The following is a 26,877-nucleotide window of genomic DNA, read 5'->3' as shown; positions in this document are numbered from 1 at the left end:
CAAATGTCGCAAAACATATTACAGAAATGTGACACCATTGATTTCTTGTACTTAAGGAAGGGCACATAAATTATGAAGATCGGTCGTCCAAACAAACCATTACCAGAGGTTTCGAGAACGACATTACGATAAAAGTGGATTTAGTCCTTCAATTTATCAGACAGCAAACGGATCAGTTGACAGAAAAGATGAATGAATTCAGAACAGTAACTGGAAGGCTGCTCTTATCGAATGAAAGCATCGTTTCAATAATGGATTATTACGAAAACCATTTCCTTATTCACTTAGGTCTATTTGGGAAATAAAAAAGACGAAAAATGGCGCCTGATCATATTTAATTATAGGTTAGCTGTATACAACTGTGAAGAAAGAAAGCACAGCGAATTCGTAATTATGAGAAATGACAGAATCAATCCTTGCGCAAGCTGGAATGATAAAATCTGGTTATTTGTTAATGGATCATTTTTATTCTTCGAATGTTACAACACTGGAATGTTTAAAGACAGGCAGCCCAGATTTAGCAGATACAAAGTACAATAATATATTTTTCCCAATTAATTTAATTATTGTATCTATCAGTTGGACTGGACATTCAGGTGCAAAATGGGAATCCTGTGTTGAAGTGAACGAAATTTAAGTAATTATAGAAATCAAATCAGTCAAAAATTGTGAAAATAAAAATGATTTGATAATTTCAAAGTTATGTTTTTTAATTATAGACAGAGAGAGATTAAAGTTAAACACAAACCGGTCTTTAGTGAAACTTATGAGTTACTATTATTTTTAAGCAGTATGCTGTAAAAAGTTTGGAATTTCGCCAAATAGGAAATGAGAAAATCTTTTGAATACAGCTATTATGTCAAGCAAAACAACATTTAAAAATTAGAATTTAATTACACAGAATTTACTTTCGATTTAAAGACATAGTAAGGACATAATTTTTTTAAAAATTTAATACATTTCATAAATATGAAACTTATTAAATACAAAAAAGGGGATTAGAAAATAAATAATGCAAGGCAATTAGAACTAAAGAATTAAACGAGGAAAATAATTTAAAACTTTATACAAATATTAAATATTTCCAAACTCTTTACAGCAGTCTGCTGTAAAGAGTTTGGAATTTCGCCAAATAGGAAATGAGAAAAATCTTTTGAATACAGCTATTATGGCAAGCAAAACAACATTTAAAAACTAGAATTTAATTACACAGAATTTACTTTCGGTTTAAAAACATAGTAAGGACATAATTTTTTTTTAAAGTTTAATACATTTCATAAATATGAAACTTATTAAATACAAAAAAAGGGGATTAGAAAATAAATAATGCAAAGCAATCAGAACTAAGGAATTAAACGAGGAAAATAATTTTAAACTTTATACAAATATTTTAATTTAAATTTAAAATAGAACAAAGCAAATTTTTAAAATACATTACTGCAAAACAAAGACACCGATTTTAATAAAGAACAGCAATCAATAAAAATGCTGAATCGAGGATTAATTAATAAAAATAAGGAACTAGAATTGATTTTAAAAAACAGCAAAATTAAATAAATATAAATACGTTTATAAAGTATTCAATTTCGAAAAATTTCGAGGGAAATTTCAAAAAATTTATTTAATTTTGTGTGACTATTTAATATAATACTAACAATTAATTAATTTTGTGTGACTATTTAATTTAGTACTGACAATTAATTCAACCAGCTTTACAAATTTGATAATAATCAGATTCAAATAAAATTGTTCTAGATACAGAATTTTTTTTAATTACATAAATTTCAATATTTTCAAAAATTCGACCATTATTAACATTCAGATAAAAATGTTATTTCACAATATTTGTGTATAAGAGAATAATTTAATTATTAATAATTTAACTTATTAATAATTATCGAAATTAGAATGAACATGAGATTTTTTTTTTCTTATTTTCCTTAATTTAATGCGCTGACAATTTTAAAAAATCAAGATTTTCCTTGTTTAGAAGTGCTTATTTTGTAAACCTTGCAGTTAAGAATTTTTTTATAAGTTTTCAGAATGGATATGAAGTCAACTATAAAACGGGCAACAAAAGTAGGCTCTCTCTCCCGTACTGTATGGCCAAAATAAACAATGACGCTTTATGGACACGCGGAGGAAAAGCAGACGTCCTACAGCGAGCCCACGCAACCAACGTTACGCACACAACACACAATAGCAACCTGTTTACGGGTATCCTGCCATTTAGGATGAACATTCTTTCCAGGTGCTGCGGAGACAGCCCACCAGGTGTACCCTCTCATCCCGAGGGTTACCTCATTTTGGCAGAATAATGCCATTTTGGCGCGATTATGGTATTTGTTTTGAGGGACAACCTACTCGAACAAGATTTCAAATAATTAAATTTAATAATTAATTAAAATAATTAAAAATATTAAAATATTTCATTAAAATAATTATATTTAATAATTTTTAAAAAATTAATTTTGATTGCGTTTTGGTCAGTTTATATCGGGGCAATTTCAGTGGAAAAAATCCTTGTTTTTCGTTCAAAGGATTTATATATATTTTTTTCTTTTATACAAAGAATAATTTTTATTTAAAAATACAAAACATACATAAATAACTCAGTGCCTCTGATAAAATAATTGAATCACTTTTTATAAAAAATATATAGTATATCTAATGTAAAAATTAACTTTAAGATTATGAATATCGAATGAAATTTCAAATATTCTCTCAAAGCAGGAATTTAAAGGAGCTAATAGAAAAAGGTTTTCTACTCTTTTAAGTAACTAAGAGATAAAACTTATGTTCCTTTTAAACAGCCCATGCGACAACCAATTCTTGGTTCTACATTATCACCAATAAATCTTATGTCACAAAACTGGAAATCCAAGAGAAAAAATAAATGGATCTCTCTCTATAAGAAGATTAAAAATACCCAACAATCATTTATAAAAGGAAAATGTCACTTTGATGACTTAGAGGTACAATAACTGCAATAACTTATAGGAAAGAATCTGATGACACAGCACACAGTTCATAAAAAAGTTGTTACAACTTTATTAAGTAACTAGTTATTATAATCTTTTTATTAAGCAAATAATACAACACTAATAAGAAACTCAGTAAAAAGAAAAAGCGTATATATTTTAAAATCTTGGTTGAGTATATTGGATAAAATTAATGAAGAACGGTAATTTTTTCTGTTTGATATTAAAATATTTCTATTCATTTCACTTGAATCATTAATGGAAGTCATGCATTATCAATGTTATAATGTATAAAATGGCGGTATTCTATAGAATACTTAAGACATAGAGCGCTGGGAGACTTAAAGAGAAACGGAAAAAAATTTCGGTTCATAGTATTCAAAGGTATGCGCTCAAGAATCGTAAGAAAAACAACAATTAAACTTTAATATTGGCAGATACAGTGACAATATTTTAAAATTTTTGAATGGCAACACCAACTTTTTTTTATTGGAATGTGTTTTAACATAGCAAAAAACACTAAATAGCGTTGGAACGGTACCTGTAGCACGAAAATCACCAGCGGTAGGCAGACTAAGAAGAAAAATAAAAATAGTGAAAAATTGCATATAAATAATATAATATGCATGTCTTTATTTTAGTAAGTAATTTCAAACATTGTTAAAATTAGGAATTCTATTGGAGAAGAATGCGACATGGAGATTGACCACGCTCCCACTCTTATTCTCGCCATTTTTTCAATTTATTATTCTTTTTATTTTTATTCCCGAAATCGAGTTTGGATAAGTGGAGTTCTACTATATATGAGAAGAAACAAAATATTATTTGTTTGAAGAAATATTACGTGTTTGAAATAAGAAAAGATCAAGTATGAAATGCCTGACGTCTTGATAATGGTGGGGGATAGTTTTCAAATGCTTCAAGCGATAAATGGATCAATCTGCACAAATTTGTTAGAAGAAAATTAGATTAGATTAAAAATTTGTTATTAAAAAGTTTCATTAAGATGTGGAACACAAAATATTCATTAAAAAAAATTTTCTACAGATTTGAAATAGTAATATCTTGAATTATTAATTATTTATTTTCTCATATTTCATTAAATTAATATGTATAGAATTTTATATTCCAACAAATTTTTCCGTAAAGTTTATTTATATATATTTTATATATATATATATATATATATATATATATATATATATATATATATATATATATATATATATATATATATATATATATATATATATATTTGAAAAGTTAAAAGTTTTATGTAAAATAATTGTCTTTAAATTTTTTTGTATGCATGAAGCAATATGAAAGAAGAAAAAGAATTTTCAAATTAAAATAAATAGACACGATTAGAATGAAATAATTTATTTATTAATTAAAAGAATTAATAATATATAACAACTTTATAACAATTTTTTTAAAGATTACAAAAATTCAACTTAACTCATTTTCTAGAATTACACAATAAAAAAATTCCTATAAATGTCAAATTTTTTAGAAGCAATATTGCAATATAAATCTATTCTACACAGTATGGTTTTTTGCTTTAAAACAAAGTTTAATAATTCGCCTAATGTGTTCTGCAAGTACGGTGAACTGGGTACACGAAAGTCATAAATTATATATAAACAATAAGGAAAGAAAAAAAGAAACACTCTAATTCGCGACACACCATTATTCTGTTCACATTATGCAATTAATATAAATCACGGCGATATGGCCTGCACGAGAAACAATGCTGCGTTGGGAAACAGAAAAAAAAAATATTTATATATGTTACGGAATATCACAATATGCTGCTGCACTTTATTACTATGTGTTTTCATTTCTGTTTAAACACACATGCGTAAAAAAAAAAAAAAAAAAAAAAAAAAAACGTTCTTGGAAATGAAAGAATGTTGGATTCTTGATATAGACATGCTGGTAAAAAAACTAAAAGATGCTATATCACATGACCACTATATGGAATCATGTTCTAATTTATGCATTTTTCTGTGATACGGAATTGCCATTTATATTTTTCTTCCTTCTGAATGAATTAAATAAGAAAAAAATCACCATACCAAGAAATTATAAATAAATCATCTCAAAATTTAAAAATCGAGATTTTGATAAATTCCGGTGCTTTCTTTAAACTCTCCTGAGCCCGAAAAAAAATAATCTTTAGAATTATATCAGAGTTTCGATCGATCCATATGTTTATGCGTAAAGACGATAACCTAAAAATATTAGGAGTTGTATTAATGAAATTTAACATACAATTCAAAAAGTAGACTACCAGCATTTTTTTTATATATATTTGTATTTGCACAAGTTGAAAAAAAAAAAAAAAAAACAGCCCTTCTTTGATATACTTGAACCCTATTATACACTTATACTTGAACCCTCATTATACACTTTATATTTTTATTAGGTTAGTATTTGAAATTAAAAAAATATTTAGATTATGAAAGTTATAGTTTCGAAATTTTTTATTTAGCTCGTTTCTCAAACTATGATAGAATGGTTAAATCAGTGAGACCATTCTTATCGATGGTTAGCGTACAGCTATCGTTTATATGAAGTGCAAATATCTGTCATAGTTAATTCATTTGAATTCACTAAATAAAAAAAATCGTAAAACGAATAAAAACCATGATACACATAATTATACAAAGTTTATACATAGTTTAACAAATGCAGTTTATTATTAACTTACTTAGTAATTATCAACGAAATAAAATTAATGGTTGTTCACGTGATGTAGATTATATGAGCTTTGCCCTTTAAATTTTGGAATCCATTTCGGAGGTGAAAAAAGTACGGACGGCATTGTACAGCTTAAAACAATGTCCAGTTAGGTGTCAGACATATTGACGCTTGTATGGGGGCTGCAAGAAAGAAGATGTAACTTGAGGTAAAGAATGGGTGATTCAATTTCAGACTTAATTTATTACTTTAATCATCATCGTTTACGATTTTTCAATGTTTCAATAGTGGACATGCAAATGCTTGTGGGGGAACATCCCCACAAAAATCTCTTTAAATTTTTAAAAGCAATTGGTTTATATCATCTTATTTAATGTTCCATCTTGTTGCCATTTTTTCACCTCGTTTCTAATTTTAAGAGACATTGCCACAAAATTTTTTTTATCAGCTTCTAATTTTACAGATTTTTACATAAAGATACGCTTTTTATATTCTAATCAGAATATAAAGCATAATCAGATATGGCTCTTGTACCTTTAAATCCCACAATCCAGTGCAATCCAATCCCATCCGCACAGTTATTTTTATAAATTAATTTATAAAAAAATTAATCATTTTAGAAATAATTTTACGAAAATAAAATAGTTATTACTGAGAGGTTTATTTATTTATTTATTGAATCTCACAGAACAGTTAAAAGTGTATTTTGTGCGTCAATATGCTCTGAAATTATTAAAGAAAAACATTGAAATTTCGTTCCTAAAATTAAGTACCTGCCAATATTTAGACAATGTCACTGTCGAGCGTTTAGCACAATTTTTAATCACAATTTATAAATAGTACATATATCAACCTATAAATGTTACTAAATGTCGATTACGGATTCTCGAATTTTCTTACTATTATAATCCAGCCATTCGATAAATAATAACAATTTAATCAATTTTTGAATTACTTTTCCTGAGCGCATAAATAATATTATGAAAAAAATTTAATCGAAAAATTTTCAGTTATCAAATTATTTTTGTACTTAAGTTCTCAAAGCTTGTAAAATAAACAAATCAACGAACGTGATTAAGATCAATTTCCTCTATCAAGTCGGGCGAACTAGTGATTTTGTTATTCATCGAAAATGATCCATGAAACTTACTCTGGCGTGTTGAAGCAGAAAAAGTAAACAATCACTCCACGTTTTCAATGTAAACTATCCTATCAAAACACATCCAATTCTTCTTGTAGAATTATTTTTGCTATGAAAATATGATGATGATGATTAACATGTTTTCAAACCAGACTTTTATAATTCAATCTTATTGCTATAATCCGATGTATTTTCTTAAAATCGAAATAGGAATTCATTCAAAAATATTCTTTTACAAGGCAAATTAATGAGTAATAATTTTTCATCTGCATTTTGACTTTGCAAATAATTAAGAAGAAAAAAAAATATTTTCCCATTTTTTTTTCATCTTACAATGGTACATAATGATACCATATTCTTAATATTATATTATACGTTACATAGGCTGAATTTACTGAAACTGTTTTAAATCAGTAGAGGAAGCATTCAACAAACTAAAAAAAAAATTCAATATCCGTTAATGCTTTTCTCACTTTTATATTTTAGACGTAATACAAAAAACAAAAAAAGGCTCATATTTCAAATAAATAAATAACAAGTGTGCAACGAAAAAAATTTTCTTTTAGGTTTGAGGTATTCCACATAAATATGACAAAAAATAAAAGAATTTTTTCACAATATTATAAAGTTATATTATAAATAAAAGAGAGCTTATATATTCTTTAAAGGGAATAAAAATTATAAAATGAATTAAAAAATAAGTATAATGAAATACGTTTTTATTACTTAAACATAATTGTGCCTTTAGTTTATTTTTATAATTTTTAAATTAATCCCAATTTTTTGTGATATTATTGTTTATAAGAAAAAAAAAACATCCAATGGATTATTCTTTCAAGTATCTTAAAAATGTGAAAAATAACAATATTAAGGCATTAATTCCGCTTTAGATGGTAATTACAACAACTTAATTTCATGAGTTATAATTAAAATTATTTGATTTATAAATATTTTTATAATGAGTTATCAGCCATTATATACACACATTATATACACATTTTAGCTTGAGATATCAGTTAAACACAACTGAGGATCAACATAGGATGCTTTTAATTGCTGAAACGATTAAATTAATTTATCTTAAGAATGTAATAAATCTTAAATTCGTTTATACATTTCGCACATTTATATTATCAAAATAAAAGCTCTACATCATAATTTTAGAGAAATGATTTTCTTACAAAATAAATGGTAAAGAGATTACCTTTTATTAATACCATAATATATTCGACCAAATCTGGTTTTCGATCCATTAAAAATATATAATGTAACCTATGTACTTCTATTTTTCCCTCAATTATATGTAAATTTGTTTACTACATCAATGATATACAAAGAGGGTTTTAGATGCCCGGACGCAATGGAAACAAAACGGTAATTACGTCCTCTGTTAAAGCAAATAGGATATAGAGGCGAAAAATAATTGTACAGCCTAATTGTATTAGACAGCTTTATTATAAAAATATTTTAATATGTTGACGGAAAAGAGATTATCTTCAGATATCTTCCTAATTTACTTTAAACTGGGAATAGAGTTATTAAATCTTTTACAGTAATTGGCTGAATTAAGGGACTCAATTTGAAACAATTCAAAAAGAGACGAAATGGCTTAAAATAAGAATGAAAACGCAAAACTATTTCATTACCATAAGAGTGAAAACCCACTTTATTATTATTATTATTTATTTATTTATTTTTATTATTATTATTATTTGCACAAGTGATAGTGGAATAAAAGAATATTTTACAACTACCATGCATTTAGCCACATCTGAGCCTTGAGACGATTAAAAATACACCACATGTAGAAAGATTCATCTATTTACCTTACAATAGATTTCTTGCCATTTACTTGCCGCCTTTGGTATCAACTGGTATGCCAAAGAAATTCTGTTATGTGCAACATTGTCTTAATAAAATTTCTGAGGCATCACATGATGCATGTGATTCTCCCAAGAAAATATTTTTAAGCATTAAATTACGGTATCCATTTCTTTATTTTTTATTCACTGCGTATATAAACCGCCTTAAAGGAATCAAGTCCCATGATATCATAATTTTATTAAAAATGTAACTGCCCGATTCATCTAATTTCTCATTTCCACGGTATTGTAATTTCAGTTTCTTACTAGTTGACCCTGGCGACCAGCTGGCCCGCTGGGAATATTAGTTATATTTAATTTCAAAAATCATTTAGATATAACCACATACCCATGATTTCGCCAAATTGTCAGACATTAAAGCCGTATTATTTTAATTGCATTAGTCAAGTTCAATTTATCGTGTACATACATCTTTCTAATAGAGACCAAACCCATAATATCATAGCGTTATTAAAAATGTAAATGTTCCGTTCATTTAGATTCTAAATTTGGCGATATTATAATAGTTTTTAATTCATCTTTTTGCAAAACATACAAGTATTAAACATAATCCTTCTTCCTTTTTTTTTTTTAACTTTCAACAACAGAAGAAAATCTGGCGATCAAATATTTGACGTACCAACGAAAGCGTTTTAAATTTCAGAACAGCAATCTAATTTATAGGTAAAATCGGCAAAAAAAAAATAAAAGCATTTTTTTAAAAAAATTATCGAAATTTAGGAAAAATGTGCAAGACTATTAACTTAATGTCATTAAAAAAATAATTTTTTAAATTTTGAAATTGTGTTAAATTTATTTTTGTGCAATAGTATTTTGAAAGTTTTCTAAGGAAAAATCCAAAATTCGGCTTATTTTTAATTAATTAAAATTCTAAATAAAATTTCTTAAAGGAAATCTCTTCTCACTCTCCAAAGTATACAAGTGCAAAATGTTTTGTAGCTGAAATTTCAAACGGAGAGCGCCAACGCGTACACACACGCATTTATCTTTATTAGTAGTAAATATGTAAATAACACACATATTAGAATTTTTCTTCGTTAGCTTTTATCACTGGAGTACAAGCACGCGATTAAATATTTAATGAAAACAATGGAAACGGTTTGAATTCAAAGCAAAGTGTAATATATTGTTCGAAATAATTAGGCAAAAGATATTTTTAAAAATCTGACAATATTCAGGGGATATTTGTACGTTTATCAAATGGGAATCATTATATATATATATATATATATATATATATATATATATATATATATATATATATATACTTGAATTTGAAAAATGATGTAAAAATTGTTTTTGTACTGCGCTATTTCGGAAGTTATCACTGGAAAAAATTGTTTACTTAATTAAAATTTGAAACAAATGTTCACACTCCCATTCTCCAAAGAATATCTGTTCTAAATTTAGTAACACTTAATCTAACGATCTGATCTTCAGGGTACCAACACACATACTCGTTCCCCTTTATTATTAATAAAGATTAGGCATAAGTCTTATGGGGAAAACAAATCTATTCATATAACAAAACATAAGAAGAGTTTAAATTCAGATATGTCCCTATTCACCATAAGTTAGAATCAATTTTTAACATTTATTCTCCAACTTAAGAAACTCTAGTTCAATTGAATCAACTCAAGAACAGAGAAAACGCATTTTAACAAGGAAGACACTGCAAAACAGTTTATTATTTAAACGAAAAGTGAAAAGCCACTTCATCATTCTTTTACACAAGTGACAGATGAATAGAAATAATGAGCGTGCATTGTCACTCGCAATCCGGCGAGTGGGAGGCAGAAACGCATTAAGAATTCACTTCAGATTTCTCTGAAAAAAGGAAGTCAAAAAGTTAACGACTTCGCAAGGCCGCTTGCATCCCAATCAGCATATCCGCACTCCTCCAGTCAAACATCCCCCGGAGGTATGACGAAGGATTTCCAATCCCCCTCCACCCCCCAGCAAACAAAGGGTGATTCACCACCCACCCCCTCCAAGGGTGAGCAATAATTGCCCACCCCCCTTTCTTGGGTGCCCCTGACCATGAGAACGCCTTTTTCAAGAAGGGATGCCCACAATATGGAAGACGGCTTCCGCATTATAGAATCCACCCTCATACTGCACACTCCGGTAACTCACAATACCCTCGATTCATTGTTGCAAAGGCCGCATATTTCTGCGTTCCCACGAAGTTGAAGAAGTTCCCAGAAATCAACTCTGCAGGTTGAATTCATAAGATATAGACAGCATCAAGCGTGAAAGTCAGAATCAGTTTGCTTTCTTGAGAGCGAACTGTTTGAAAGTCTACATCATTTATAGACACCAAAGGTTATGTGTGAAGCATTTTTTACCATCAAAAAAATAAGTACCAAACATTGGTTTAAAAATTTACCTTTTTCTCAAATTCGGGGTCTGTTTTTGATGGCAGAAAAATCCTGTAGGTTTTCACATTCTTTGAGAAGGGAAATATAAGGACAGAGTATGTTTTCACTCCCATGCATTTCCATAACGTGGTGCGTTCAAAGTATAGCACCTTTTTTTTTTTTTTTTTTTTTTTTTTTTTAACTTTTTTGTATATGTAGTATAGAAAAAGTATAAAAATCTTCGAAAATTTCGAACTCGAGATTTTGGTAAATCCAAACGTTTCAGACCTCCTGAGTTCGAAAAACACATTTTTGGAAAATGTCCGTCTGTTTGTCTGCAACTAAGATCAGAAGAAACTCAAAAACGCTCTGAGCTAGACGGGCAAAATTTGGTATACGGTCTTTATACTAAATTTGTAGATTTCTATCAAGGTTTGAGCAAAATACGATAGAAGTTTGCCTGTCTGGCAATTCGAATACAATTTAACACGATAACTACGAAACAAAGAGAGTTAAATACTTAAATTCGATACATAGAATTAGCGTCTAATCTAGTCTAGGAACCTTTCATATTTTGAGCCAAATAAAACAAGGTATTTCCCGTCTGTCGGTCTGTACTTTCAGAAAGATGTAATCGTGATACCTCAAAGACGCAATGACTTAAATATATCTTATTTTGGTATGGGAATTTGGGATTAAAATTTTATTTCTGTTTCGCGATTTGAGTTGCGAAAAATAAATCTGAAACACAAATTCGATTTTCGGATACTAGTAACCGCATGACAAGAATTAATCGCCAAATAACTCGCCAAGAATTACAGCATAGATTCAGTAAAAATGCGCCAAACGTTAGTATTTCGTAACTATTGTACAACAATGCCATTAAAGGCGTTCTCTGGGATAAATTCTTTATTAGAGAATATGCCAAAAATATTCGGGAAAACCACTCCCACTGGTTTTTACAGTGAAGATAAACAATTATGCAACAAAATTTTTCCCATTAATCCATTGGAGACCCCATTGGATTAATGGATCATAACCACAACATGACAGATTACATTTATGTAGTTTCCTGCATTTATGCATTGTCGCGTTTACTTAAATATGAGTAAACAAAGTGCTAGAAATCCACTCGTGACGAATTTAGTCGAAAATTTGGGAATCAATTTAATTCCAGAAATTTTCATTTATTGTTTCCACAGAAAAATTTCCAAAATGGGTTCTTTAAACCCAGACAGGCATAAAAACATAGATTCAACTAAATATCAAAATCAAATATTTAGGAGATTACGTTACACTTTTTTAATACTTCACATAGGAGAAAGTAAATTTTTTTAACCTCAATTCTCGTCTTCTGTTCGATTAGATATATATAAATAACACATCTTGAAGCAAAATCAATGGTAAATCACTGAATATGCCTTTTGTTAAAAAATGAATACTAACTAATGAATTTCAAAGCGTGTTTTTATGGATTAAGGGGTAGTCTGTTCTCATCAATACAGTTCGTAATTGAATTATTCTGCCTATTTATTCTCCAGAGCAGTTTAATGAAGAGATTCTTGCTTCATTCACAATCCCGTTTTGACATATGAGAGGGATACAAGAAAAGGATATAAGAAATCTGAATCATGATCAAATGACGAGGATAACACATGAGTAGGCATATCATTTATAACTTCCGCACTGACGTCAAACCTTTGACTATGCATGGCAGATAAAATTTCAGCCCGGTCCAAATAACCAGTATATATTCCGTGATATCGGATTTCAAATTTACGATTATTTTCGATCGCCACCATTTTTTTTTTCTCTGTCTCATGTAGGAAGTGTGTAAAGAGAAAACAATGTAATATTCAAATCTAAACACAGTGAGACTATCGCAAGTTCAGCTCCAAATATGTGAATACAGTGACTTAAAATAATAATAACAAGGTAGATGAATGTAATTTCGCTTACATAGTATACTTTTCGCAATATGGCAGATATCAGACCATAGACTGCCAAATAAGCGAAAGTACTGAATTCTTTGAAGTTAATTTAAAAAGCAAACGCATTTTAATAGTAAAATTTATGTTTATTTCATACATTACTTAAAATAAATCAGTCACATTATGCAGAAAATTATTATATATATATATATAAAATAATATTACAAATTGTAATTCAAAATCCTATTGTTTGCATTAAGGTCACAGCATGTCCAAGTACCTCTCCAAACGTGCTTTTTTGAAAATCATAGTCGCACATGCCATAATTTTATCTTTTTCGTCATCAGTGATTTAAGAAAAGTAAACAGCACCCTGTGAATGATATTATTCTTACACCCCATCCTAATACATCTCTCACTAAAAAGTGATAAAAAGTCACTTTTATTAATAACAAACAACTAATTTAACTAAAGTGGCATGAATGTACTTATGGCAACCTCTAAATCATGTATTCGGAGGTATCTATACTCCTCATGTCCTCCACTTTTAGGCTAAGCATATTCTTCAGCGCTCTTGCACACATATTGACCTTATTAATATGCATAGTGGTTATATTCTTTCAATTTGGCAAGAATCTTGGAATCATGAAACTGAAAACAAACTGCACTTTATCAAGCCGACAATTGGAGTGTGGCCTGCTGCTTCGGTTCGATGGACTGATGTAAAATTAACTAGACTACGAATTGGTCACACCCGCCTAACTCACAAACATCTTTTGTTTGGCGAGAGGATACCAATGTGTTCGGATTGTAACGTTAATCTTACAGTTTTACATATTTTAATTGAATGTCCCAAATTTAATTTTTATCGTGCGAATTTCTTTAATTCATCATCATTGGATTTGCGTGAACTGGTTGGAGAACAGCCTCACCGCAATATTTTTGACTTTTTAAGAGCTATTAACTTTATTCATTTTTTAATGATTTTATAAATATCATTGTTTATTTAAAAAAAAAAAACATTTGTTTTAACCATAGACTTTTCTTATTTAAAGTTTCGTACCTTTTTATAAATGCTTTTAACAAAATGGTTTTATCAATTTTTAGCCTGGAGGAAACAAGATTTTTAATCGTATGGTAATATATTCATACCATGTGTCTTGGCGCAGCATAGCCAATTCTGGCTCTTGTGCCATAAAAATATAAACCTCAACCTCAACCTCCACTTGTATCGCCCCTGATGTAAACGTCAGATCTGAAGATCCAGAATGTTGCAGAGCGGATTATTAAGAATCTGCAGTAATACTGTAATAAAACATCTATATCTAATTTTGTAGCAAATCCGTCAAATAACTGATTGATAATCGTTTTGTATATCCGTGCATAAGTGAAAATGATATCTCAATATATATATATATATATAATGAAATTTAGTACTTACTTTTGACTCCAAAATGACAGATTTGTATTTAAATGTAGACTAAAGAGGTCAAGAGATACGTATTCGATTTTAGATACGATAATGCGAAGCAAAACATAAAATGTTCCATATTGTGCAATTGCATAAAACAGTCGAAGAGAGAATACCCTCACTCATGATTAAAGGAGGATGGCTAATCACATTTTTTAATGAATTTTCGGCTATTTCAGAAGAATTAAGTTATCTTTAAACAGCAAAAAATAGCAAAACTAACTCATTAAAAAAAGGATGAAATTTCACAGTTGAACTTTGGATGGAAATCCAGTTTACTGGGAAGGGCGTAACTTTTTGTATTCTTCGAAATTTATGTTCCTCCAACACCTTCTACTATTCCTATTTCACTTTTTGTCATTCGAGTAGCTGACATTGAGATCCAGTCTACTGTATCGGGTACATGCTCTTATAATCTTTTGTCCATTATATGATTTATAAATAATCGTAATAAATATCTAGATCAATCTGTCAGCCGCAGCGGCCGAGTACTAAGATCTCGGAACTGGAAAGTACCATATTTGAAACAGTAGCTGGTCTGATACAAGCTAAATCCACTGAGAGATCAAATAGAACTCTCATTAGTGTGGCATGGAAACTTGAAATGCTGACTGTTAGTGCTGACTTAGATATCGACCAAGTCATCTATCCACAATTCAAAATTATGAAATCCATCCTAAAATAGCCTCAAATTGTTTTAAAACCGGGCTTTAATGTAACTAATCTAATCAAACACAGTATCAATATTGAACAGTGAAAACATAATCCAGAACGCCTTTAACAACAGATAATTCTTTTCAGGAGTCTTTAAGAATCTAATCCTTTCTAAAGATATCTTGAGCTAAAAACTTGCTGACTTAGACGAACGCGCGACACACAATAGAACCGAAATGATGTCACAGCATTCGAAAAATCAACAATCAGTGCTATTTTTGAATCGAAAGTTTTAAAAGAATCGGTTATCAGAGCCATCTGAATACGAAAATTTCGAGAAGGCCATCTGACCAAGAGAGATAATTTCCGGCTCAGCGTACGACCACGATTCATGAAATTAGGGTTATCAAGATTATCCTATCAGAAGTTGAAAGAGGTGAGATGAAAGAAACAGCAAAGGCGTGTCGAGATTATTGCTAGTTAAACATCCGTCATCTCCGTGCGCCAGTGCATCCACGTGCCTCAGCACAACTTGATTCTGTGCATCACTTCCTACAAGGAAAAATGGAGAGACGAACGAACGCGTGTATGTGGAGTGGTTTTGTGTTTGATCCTGTAAGTTGATTTACCATATAAAGATTTATGTACATAAATTTATCATATGGATGGATACTGATGGCTCCTGATACAGTTACTTAAATCAGGGCCCTCTAGGGTCCCTTAGGCAATGAGAATCTCAAGGCCTTCTTTTCCAAACTCTCCAATTTCCAAAGCTAGATATTTTTTTATTGAAATTTAGTTCTATTAAAGTAGTTTTAAAGGGGCAATGGACTCTGAAGAGAAGCAAAAATGGACGAAAGCATGAAATTTTATTTTTATCGTTTCATCACCAAAATATATGTTTATATTCAACTAAAACAGTGTTGTAAAATGTATCGTTCAATAAAATCTGAAGCGTCTTGAGTAAAAAAGTACATTTTCTCGAAATATTGTAATTCGATTTAAATATCTTTGAAATGTTTCAGACGTCTTAGTTTTGTTGAAGTAATTAAATGGAATCGATGATAAAGATTTCGGTTAAAGATTAAAAGAAAATAAAGTACGCGTTTTAATTTAGAATTTTTTTTAGATAGTTCAGAGTCAGTTTTTATTTTTAAAAAAAACATAAAATTCCTATGAAAATTCAGAAAGTGTGCATAAAAATATTTCTAAAACAATTGAAATTACAAAATTATGCATCTTTTAATTTTATTATTATAATTTTTTATGGAAAATAAAAAAAAGTTCTTTAAAGAAATTTGACTTGATTATATTTTAATAAATATAAATAAAATATTTCATAACCCTGAGTGAATAATGCACAAAAGTGCCTAATAGAGTCCACTCCACAGTTTTATTAAATAGCAAATTTTGATAAACTGAACTAGTAGAAACATTAAATCGCGGATCACTTTTAAGAGACTTAGTTTCAATATATTATGTATAAACATATATATTATGTATAATATATATTCAATATATATTATGTATAAACATATATATTATGTATAAACATATATATTATGTATAAACATATATATTATGTATAAACATATATTCAATATATTATGTATAAAGTTAAAATTTAAAAGAAATTCCATACGAAATAGTATTCCACTCAATATTTTAGAGCGTTTCCGGTAGTAATTCAGAAAAATCAGTTTAATTTAAATAAGAAAAAACGAAACAGATACTATATGTGTATGCTGCAGTTAATTGAGGTTAACTGAGAAATTTTTTTTTCTAAATTGTATTGCCTCTAAAATGTAAATATCGGAGTTAAGACAATTTTAAATATAAAGATCATCGTTTAAAAAAATTAAATTAAATTTTATTCTAAATGTTTATTAAAAACTTAGCATAAAATTATGTGTTGATTCATATCTATATCTTACTATAAAACTTTCTATGAGCTCTAAAATATTAACAGCTTTCTGCAATTATTCTGAAAAGTTTCCCGTTTAGTTCAAACATTCATCACATAATTTAATTAAATATGGAGTATATGGGTGTCGAATTTTTTTAAAATTTATTCAAAGGTCATAAATTCAAAGCTTCAAATTCATGTAAATAATAACGAAGCACTAAAGTAAAATCGTATATGTTTAATGAATATATAGCTATAAACTTAAATTTGTTAAGCAAAATTTAAATGAATTTTAACTTATTATACTGTATTTTTAAACACGTTTAATTAACATTAAACCTTCATTAAAATTATTAATTATTTTTAATTTTATTTTGTTGTTTTTCTTCTATTTATCAATGAAATTTCTTCTATTTTACTAAAGATGAAAATTCTAAACTGGAAAGAGGATTCCAGTAAAAGCAATCAAAACTGACGATATTCATACGAGTATTTTGAGCATCTTTATTAATTATTTATATTCTGGTAATGCAATTTTTACTACTTGAATGATTAACTGAATTTCCTCCAGTAAAAGCAATCAAAACTGACGATATTCATACGAGTATTTTGAGCATCTTTATTAATTATTTATATTCTGGTAATGCAATTTTTACTACTTGAATGATTAACTGAATTTCCAATAAATATTTTCTAGCAACTTTTTTTTTACTAAAACAAATATTTTATAACATCAGAAATAAACATTTATAACATTAGAAATATGTACGCCATATTTAATTTCCTAAAATTAATTTTTATTATAAAAAATGCGATTAAAAAGCAAAGTAAACCTTTTGATAGACATTTTTATAAATTTCAATGACAAAAATGCAGTGATGGATAAAAATTTGACATTGAATCACTTTTTTAAAAAAAGTTACATTTTCATCTGCATATATGTAGTTTTATTTATTTATTTTTTTAATAATAAACCTCAAACGATACCAAACTGAACTGTGAAATACCTGCTATCTACAATTGCATTCATCAAGTATAATATATAAAACACAAGACTAACATACTAGTAACACAATAGAAATAAGTCTGCATCGTATTTTTCATTTCTCGAATAAAAGTTTCAACACATGTGTTTTCTACATATTTATTTATTTCCAACATCTGTACCCAGCATCCTTCGAATTCTGACATTCCGTACATCACTGAAAACACGTGCCTGGATTGCATAAATGCGATGACTCTTTCTATTTAACTGCAACCGTACCTGCGCGTCCTAAATAAGGTTTATTATGGATTGAGAACGGCAGCTTTTGACCGTAAGATTAAGAAATGATGAGTTCATTTTCAAATAAGAAAAATGTATGGATTTGGATGTTCCAATCTTTTTGATATGGACGTTATTTAATCAGAATGTTGTTGTTTTGTTTAGTAAATTTTACCAATTACCAACTATATCAATTAAAATAAAATTTCCGACAAAAATATAAAGTTGGTAATATGTTTATTAAATTACTCCTTAGAGTGTTTATTAGTAGAATTTTAATAATAGGCGAAAATTCAACTAATGGTAATGTTAAGAATAAACAATCTTAGAATATAATTCCATAAAAACTGTTTGCTTCCAGTGAAGAAGTCTTAAAATTAGAAAAAAATTTAGGAACATAAGCAAATAAGAAAGTAAAATGAAATGATAAATAAATCTAATGTACTATTACTAAACTGAAACTTAATTTTAATTAAAGTAAAACTGTGGAAGCTAGTATTAATAAACATATATTTACTTTCAATCACAATTTTCAGCAGACGTTATTAAAGCAGAATATATCAGATGCAAAAATATATTGAACACTAAAGGGGTGTGCTAAACTGAGTTTAAATTAGGACTGGATTCAATGAGGGTGTGATTCAGTTCTCGGACCTTTTTTCAACCCTTACGTGTCACTTTCATCATTTTTATTATTAGTTTTATGACTTTTTACAAGTATTTCAAGCGTTTTATTGCATTTTACAAGTATTCATTATTTAATCGTACCGAAATTTCTGTTCATTTATTCACTCTGCAAGCGGGTACTCAACCAAATATATTGACAATATTCCGAACTTAGCTCTCCCGAACATTCTTTCAATGCATATTAAACCATATAATTCAAGAATATATTTTGGATACGGATAAAAATTATATTTTTAATATTACTTAATTATTTATTGATGAAAGTCATTAAATTCTTATTTGAATTTCTTATGTCAGCTTAATTCGATATACAAAGAAAGAAAAAGAAATAAAAATAAAAATTATTATAATTTTTGCATTTTATTGAATGTACGTATTTCTTCGAGTGCTTAAATGCATGACGCAATAATCAAAAGAAAAAAAATATGTTTACAGCACAAAAATATTCAAATGAATTGATGAGTCGGGTTGAAGCAGGTGGTTTTTGCAATTTTGCATATAATAATAAAACGCAGAATGTAGGCGGTAAACGACGATTGCCATTGCATAAGCAGTCAATAATTTTTTAACAGTAGAAATAAAAAAAGATTAGAGGCGATGTAATGCTATTGAATATTTTAAAAAAGGGAAAAGGAAAAAAATGAAAGCTCAAAGTCGCAAGTTCCAAAATTGCGTCTTATTTTTTTATTCATTAAATGCTTTAACTCCAAACATCTCACTTTTATGGCGCAGGTTTTCTCAGCATGAAGTTGAATAACTTTTCTTCGCTAATTGAATGGTAACGTAATTTCGTGTAGTAGCTTCTAGATTTCAAGAAATTGCTGTGAAAGAACGTATTAATTACTATAAAATAAATGACAAAGCTGTTATTTATTTTAATAGCTCCATTTGGATATAAAATGTTTTAATATTCGGAGTAGTTGCCATTTTTAAATAGTTAATAACTGGGCTTAAAAATCGCTTAACTTTTAATTTAAAATTTAATACTGCGCTGTAAATGAAAATAAATAAATGAATAAAACATAATGTTCTCAATGTAAGCTTTTTCGCTTAAACATTGTGATAATCATGTCTTGATTATTTCGGTCAATCTGCGTGCGACACATTCATAGTTTTGCTTATAAACAACAATTCCCCACATCTCAAAAGTGTCTGAATTTATTTACAAGGATTGCTTATAAATATGGATTATCTTTTTTATGAACTTTTCCACAGAATATACCCGAACATGGAATATCTAGTATCTCCTTGAATGGATATATACACGGAAAGATTTATTAAGAAGAAAAAAGTTTTAAAGTTTATATAGAGTACACAAAATAATAACAAAACAACTATACAAAATAGCTAGCGATTTCATTTATAAAAATTTTAAAAAAATTCCCTGAGGTGAGTGAATTGTTAAAACTTTTACAAAATGTATACATCATGTTCGAGGTAGACTGTAAATAATTTAAAATATGCAAATTCTAATGCAGTAAATTTATGGCATATGCTAAGAATCTATATGACAGAATGTTCTGTTATGGCCCTTTATGCTAGAATTTTCAATCAATCATCTCTAAAAAGAAAGGAAAAGAATGATATACCCTCAAATTCTATCAATTCAAGAATGCATAGTTTTTTTTTTCTTTGAAAAGAGCATAATGTTAAAATCCCATTTAAGACATTTAAGTGGTATAAAACTGTGCATAAAATGCAAATATTATATGTAACAGATGCCTAACATAAATCTACTAATGAATTTAGAACGTCTTTATGGCTTTAAATATTAATAGACAAAAAAAGATTATTGATAACATTTTACAGTGATAATGATTATTGAATGTTTATGAAAGAATTTCTAAAATCTACGCAATCAAGCACATGAAAAACACGATTTTCTTGCTTCTGACTAACAAAAAAAAAAAAAAAAATATTTTACACGCACATAAGAAAAAATCTTCAACAGACGGGATGACCAGTGCGCATGAGAGGTTTGCGTTCCTTGGTCATGGATGGACAAGGGTAAAATGCAGCCGTGTGAGATTCCGGTGCTTTGGGTCAAAGAAGTAAATTCATTTCCATCTTACCGATGATGTTGTGTACACTTAATTCTAGGTCGATGAGAACGACAAAAACCTTTCCACCTTTCAAAGCATAGACCGGAACAAACAGAGCCAGTTGAATTTTTCTTCAGAATAAGTTTAAGCTAAGATGTTTTTCATAGGGTCATAAGCCATTTTAATCTTAAAAGCGCTCGATATTCTGCTGAATACTATTCGTATTTTAAGAAAAATGGGTAAGCTGCATCAGAATATAAGTCAATGACTGGGAAGTTTAAATCGAAAAAAATGTATGACTAAACTGTTATTTTATTTTAACTTACTTTTACTTACTTTCTTAAAACTTTAATTTACTTTAACTTTTAAAAAAAACTTTTGCATAATTATTTTCAATTAATCTGTAGATAACAATATTTTTTATAAGTCTTTGATGCGATTTTATTTTATTTTCATATCGCCATTGTTTCTTTAAATATATCTTCTCTCGCTTCATAAAAAGACTAAAAGTTTTATATTTTTATGAAATGGATACCACTTGATTGATTTTAAATCACACAGATGTGTTGAGGTATTATTTTTTTTTATAATTTATAATGCTTTAATGTGACTGAATTTCAAAATTTAATTGAGTTTAAAATTATAAACTGACATTTAAAACCTATAAAAAGTGCTGAGTTTCTTTTCCATAGATGACATAACGATCTATCTACATGGATAAATTTTACTTAATTTTAATTACTTTTTGATAAATGATTCATTTTATTATCAATTTGCCTTATACACGTCATAAGACTTATATTGTTTAGCACAAGACCTACTTAATTTCATTTTTTCTACTAACATTATATAATTTTTTAAATATGTGGCTAACGATACGATGTAGCCAAGGTATTTAACTAAAGCTGCAGACACTGGGCAGTCCCAATAAACAACATAAAGATATCTTCCTCCAGCTAAAATATAAATAAATAAATGAAGACGCCAGACATCGGCAGATATATTTATGTTGTGAGATAATCAATAAAAATTTTAAACATTTATGGCTCCAATATAAAGAAACAGACAAATTTTCTATCCCACAAGGGCAAAAGCAAATAAGTTCACTTTTGCGTGTGATTTCTATTTTCTTGTTTTTTCTATGTTTCATTTTAAACTGATAAATTTTTAAAAAATTAAAAACTTTTCAAAAATTTATACACAAATGGATGATTGACAAATTTAAAGGAAATTCTTCGATAAATCTGAAGAAATAGGAATTGAAAATAACTCTTCTATTGAAATAACTCGCCATATTTAAAAAAGCATGAATTAGAAAATTAATTTCCCACCCTAAATATATTTCAGGCTTATTTCTTCTTAAGTGAATTTCGTTTCAAAACAAATGAAAAGAAAAAAACAAATAATACATTAAATTACACCAGGTGAATTACACAACACAAACGTCGCTCAAAATGGAAAGATGAATGTGTATGAATGAAATGCATGTATAAACGTAATTAGTAAATTTTCTCTACTATTCACGTGACATAGATGAACTTTTTGGAAGGGAGGGAGACTGTTGTACAAAAACTTTCCAAAATGGCAAAATCCTCCGTTGATTTAATGATTATCGTAGAATTAATCGGCCAAATAGAAATAATTTACTTGTGGTCTTGAAATGTATGCAGAAAATTATAGCCAATTTTTAAGAATAATATCGTTTTATAAAACTTTGAAAGTTGAATGAAATTATTTTTCAACGATTACAGAAATATTGTTATAAACAGGTTTTTATTTTATTTTATTTTTTTATTTAGGAGAAGGAAATTCTACTGCTTCAAACTGAAAGCAATAAAAAAAAATTAACAATATTAATTCTAAAAGTGTTTTTCTAGTGAAATAAACAGACTGTGCAATTGTAATAGAATTAAGTGATTATATACGAAGTCGAAGAACTTTGTAGGAAAAATAAACCGATATTTCATTTGAAATTCGTATAATCCAAATTATTTCAATAAAATCATAAAATCTAGTTCTTGCAATCATTTCAAACTAAAAAAATTCTGGAACAATTACAATAATATACATATTTTTTTATCGATAAGCAGTTCATAAATTTCATAACCGACAGAAATCCATAATATAAGAATCTTAATTCAACATCTTAGAATTTATAAACTGGTGCAAATACAGAATCTAATTTTTTAATTAATGTTAATGTTTGTACATACCCTTTAAAAAAATTGTTTATACCAGTCAGAATACCAGTTTATTAGTTTAAACCTTTAATATTCTTTCCATAAAAGATAAATCTTCTTCGTTGAATTTATAATAATAATAATTCGATATTTCAAACACAATTAATAAAATTGTATTTTTATATCTGGAGTTAAAAATATAAATAAATGGCGACAATAATATAAAAGTCGGATTTCGGCTAAAATAAAGAATACAGTATAATCGCCAACGTAATTTTTGAAGGCAATAATTTGTCAAATATGGTAACGTAATATATTCTTTAGTTAATATTGGCGAGTTTCTATTGCTTCGTCAAGGGTGGCAGAGATTTTAGAAAAATCTGTGCCGTGTTTTTTAATTTTACTGATAATTCTATATTACTTTCATAATTCAAAGTATTGTGGAAAAAAATAGAAAATTGATTTTAAAGCAGTTTTTTTTAAGCATGTACAGTTATTTAATTAATAAATCCGTATAGAAATTGTGCATAAAATTTTATGAAATTTATATATTTAATTCCAGGATTTTGTACCTCTTAATAGAGTAAACAACAAAATACAAAAAGCATGTGCATTCGTTAGATTCCATTCGTTATAGTAAGGTTTCAATTTACTCTTTTCAAAATTCCACTCTATCGATATCTTTTTCGATTAATAGAATAAAATCGATTATTCGAGTCAACTTACGTTCACGAATTTAAGCAAGTTTGAAACTCAGGAAATAGTTCATTCTGATCGTTCTTCAGTATAATGTTTCTGAGAAGCGAACCAGGATAAAATTGATTGTTTTATGCTAATTAATTTCTAAAAATCTTCAGAAATTAGTGGTAAAACAAATTTGGCTTCCATTCCGTCAAAGGAATTTCTTACAACATTCTTTATATAATTAGAAGAATATATTTCATAGAATTCAAGTAATTTCTTTTACTTCGTACAGATTATTTCATTTCACACTATTATTATAATCAGACTTCACATTATAGAAAAATTAATTAATATTTCTGTCTTTTATACCTTTTTCATAATGCATTACTTCCCAATTTGCATTACAATCCTTTTCTAAATTTGAGTTTATTTAAGAATATTGGGCAATTTTGAGTCCCTCGCTCTCTTTTCTCTGTGTTTGTGTGTGTGTGTTTCCATATATAGGATAATTTCTATAAACAGCCATCGCTTACTACTTCCGAAAATATCAGTATCCGTATAAAGTACATATTTTAATAGTAATTTTATTAAAATGCCACAGTTTATTTTTATGGAAAGCGAATTTGCTAATATATAATATAAAAGAATTGTCGAATTGTCAATAAAAATGAAATTATTTGTCAGAAAAGATTGAGTACCCAAAAAGAATTTAAAAATATATATATTACAATATGGAAATTAATACAATTAATTATACAATATAAAAGCATGAAAAATCCAAAAATGTAAAAAATATATAATGAAAATATCAATCATGCACGGATAAATAAATTTATTTCTTAGTTATCTTAATGAATATCAGTTTATTTTATTTAGTTCATATGAAGTAATATTAAAGTTCCATGTAAGAACCCTGAAAAGTCAGAATATTTTGGTTATTAATAATCAGAATACATAAAATTATAAAAAAATGTTTTCGTAAAAAATAATTTTAAAAAAGCAAACAATTTTCTATATTTTTATGTTTTCAAAACACACATTCACACATGAAGAAAACAAAACTTTTATGTGGAGGATAACAACTATAAGTAAATAAAACAATAAACGGGCAAAAACAGCACATGATTCCGATTAAATAAAAAAAATAATCGTATAATTCAAACAATCATCATTTTAATTTTACGTCATTAATCAAAGGATTCAGAAAACGAAAGCTTTAATGTAATGCCCATAATCTTTCAATCAAAAACATAACGATAACAATATCGACAGAAAAAAAATAATAAAGCAACACTTACTTGATTCGTGACTCAAAATTTATTATTTCACTTAATTTACTCTCCGTAATCCTGGCACGTTGGTAGCGATCATCCAAACCAACAGGCTGCTAAACCCCGCAACCTCCTCACGCAAACACGCGATAGAGATTACTAAACTACTTCCAAATATTGGCGCCAAACGACTTAGTGTTTTTCCAGCAACCCTAGCGATGCTGGACCGTGGCGAAAGTTCGAAGCTTGTTCTATTCGGATCGAATGAAATTAACGAACTTTTTTTGCCATTTTTGGCTTCAGCTACACAACGTCAGTTTTTTTTTAATCCGCATTCCGTATTCTGAACAATAATGAATTGTGGTTAACATGAAGCTGCGTGTTGTCAAATACCGACATTCATACTTGCCAAATGCTTATTGTTTCAAGCAGAAAATTTTTGAAAAGTTGGATTTTGAGAGAAATAATTATGTGTTGAAAATTAATTGAAATGAAATTCTAATAGTATTTTTTATTATAATGTTAAAGCTATAACTGAAAAACGTAATGACTTAATATGCGAATTTTTGTTATTAGAATTGTAACTCTGTGTTTAATTTTGATTTCTATTGGTCGGGAAAAAACGTCCAAAACGTTTTATATATATACAGTGTCTCACAAAAGTGATGGGACACTAGTGCTTTACAAAAGGAAACTGTAATAAAATAAATTAAAAAAACATGTACAAATTTTTTGTGGGTGTGTTTCATACTTAAATTTAGTAACAATTATTACATAACATACATTTTGTCAAAATATTAAAATATTAATTTAATAAAAATACAATTGTTTAGAACAGAGCAAAAAATAGCTCACATAAGTGATGGGACACCATTAGATATGCAACAAAAATCGTCTGAAATAAGCAATAAAAATATTTTTGGTGGTTTTATTTTTACTCAAAAGCAATTGGCAATAATTTATAAAATCGTCTGCAGTATTTCTCTCCAGTTTGTTTTGGAATTTTTGTGTTTTTTAGCTCTGTGCAGCCATGTATGCTAAACGAAAAGAAACTTCACCTGAAATTCGAAAATTAGTTATTAATTTGCATATTGAACGTGGAAAATCTATTAGAAAAACTGTTGAAAGAGTTAACTTGAGTCATTCAACAATTTTCAATATCATTAAACGATATAAAAAAAATCATATTATTCAGGATAAAAGAAGACCTGGCCGACCATCAAAGCTATCCAATGGAATAAAGCGAATTATCGTTCGAAATATTAAAAAAAATCCAAGAAAGAGTGCTCCTAAAGTTGTTGCTGATTTACAAGCATTATATGGAATAATTGTTAATCCTGAGACTATTAGAAGGGTAATTCGATCTGCTGGATATCACGGTAGAGTAGCCAGGAAAAAATTCTTCGTAATTGAAAAGAATAGAAAACTCAGACTAGCTTTCGCAAAATCCAACATAAATAAGAATTCTGATTACTGGAATAAAGTTATATTTGCTGATGAGAATAAATTTAATATATTTGGTTCTGACGGTAGAATCTTGGTGTGGAGAAAACCCAGGGAAGAATTTCGCAAACAGAACTTGGTGCCAACAGTAAAACATGGTGGAGGAGGAGTTATGGTATGGGGGTGTATGTCGTCCGCTGGAGTTGGTAATCTTGTTTTTATTGACAGTATAATGGATCAGTACAAGTATATTGACATTTTAAAGCAAAATTTGAAA

At 28.1% G+C, this 26,877-nt stretch overlaps 1 protein-coding gene across 2 annotated transcripts in view; it reads right to left on the bottom strand.

Annotated features, from left to right (window-relative positions):
* Positions 1–25,334, bottom strand: part of LOC129965733 (major facilitator superfamily domain-containing protein 6-A-like) — a 76,584-nt gene extending 51,250 nt beyond the window's left edge. Inside the window, exons 1-2 of one of the 2 annotated variants that reach the window (XM_056079864.1) lie at positions 25,185–25,314; positions 5,695–5,866 (exon numbers count right to left, since the gene is read on the bottom strand). The gene's annotated coding sequence lies outside the window, so the exon portion shown is untranslated. Of the gene's footprint in view, positions 1–5,694; positions 5,867–25,184 lie in introns of both variants that reach the window. The other variant, XM_056079863.1, reaches the window with a different exon arrangement.
* Between the last annotated feature and the right edge of the window lie 1,543 nt (positions 25,335–26,877).

Source organism: Argiope bruennichi, chromosome 4 (assembly GCF_947563725.1).
Source record: "Argiope bruennichi chromosome 4, qqArgBrue1.1, whole genome shotgun sequence".
Taxonomy (NCBI): Eukaryota; Metazoa; Arthropoda; class Arachnida; order Araneae; family Araneidae; genus Argiope; species Argiope bruennichi.
The sequence above is the reverse complement of the archived record's forward strand: the minus strand, read 5'-3'. Positions and strand labels throughout refer to the sequence as shown.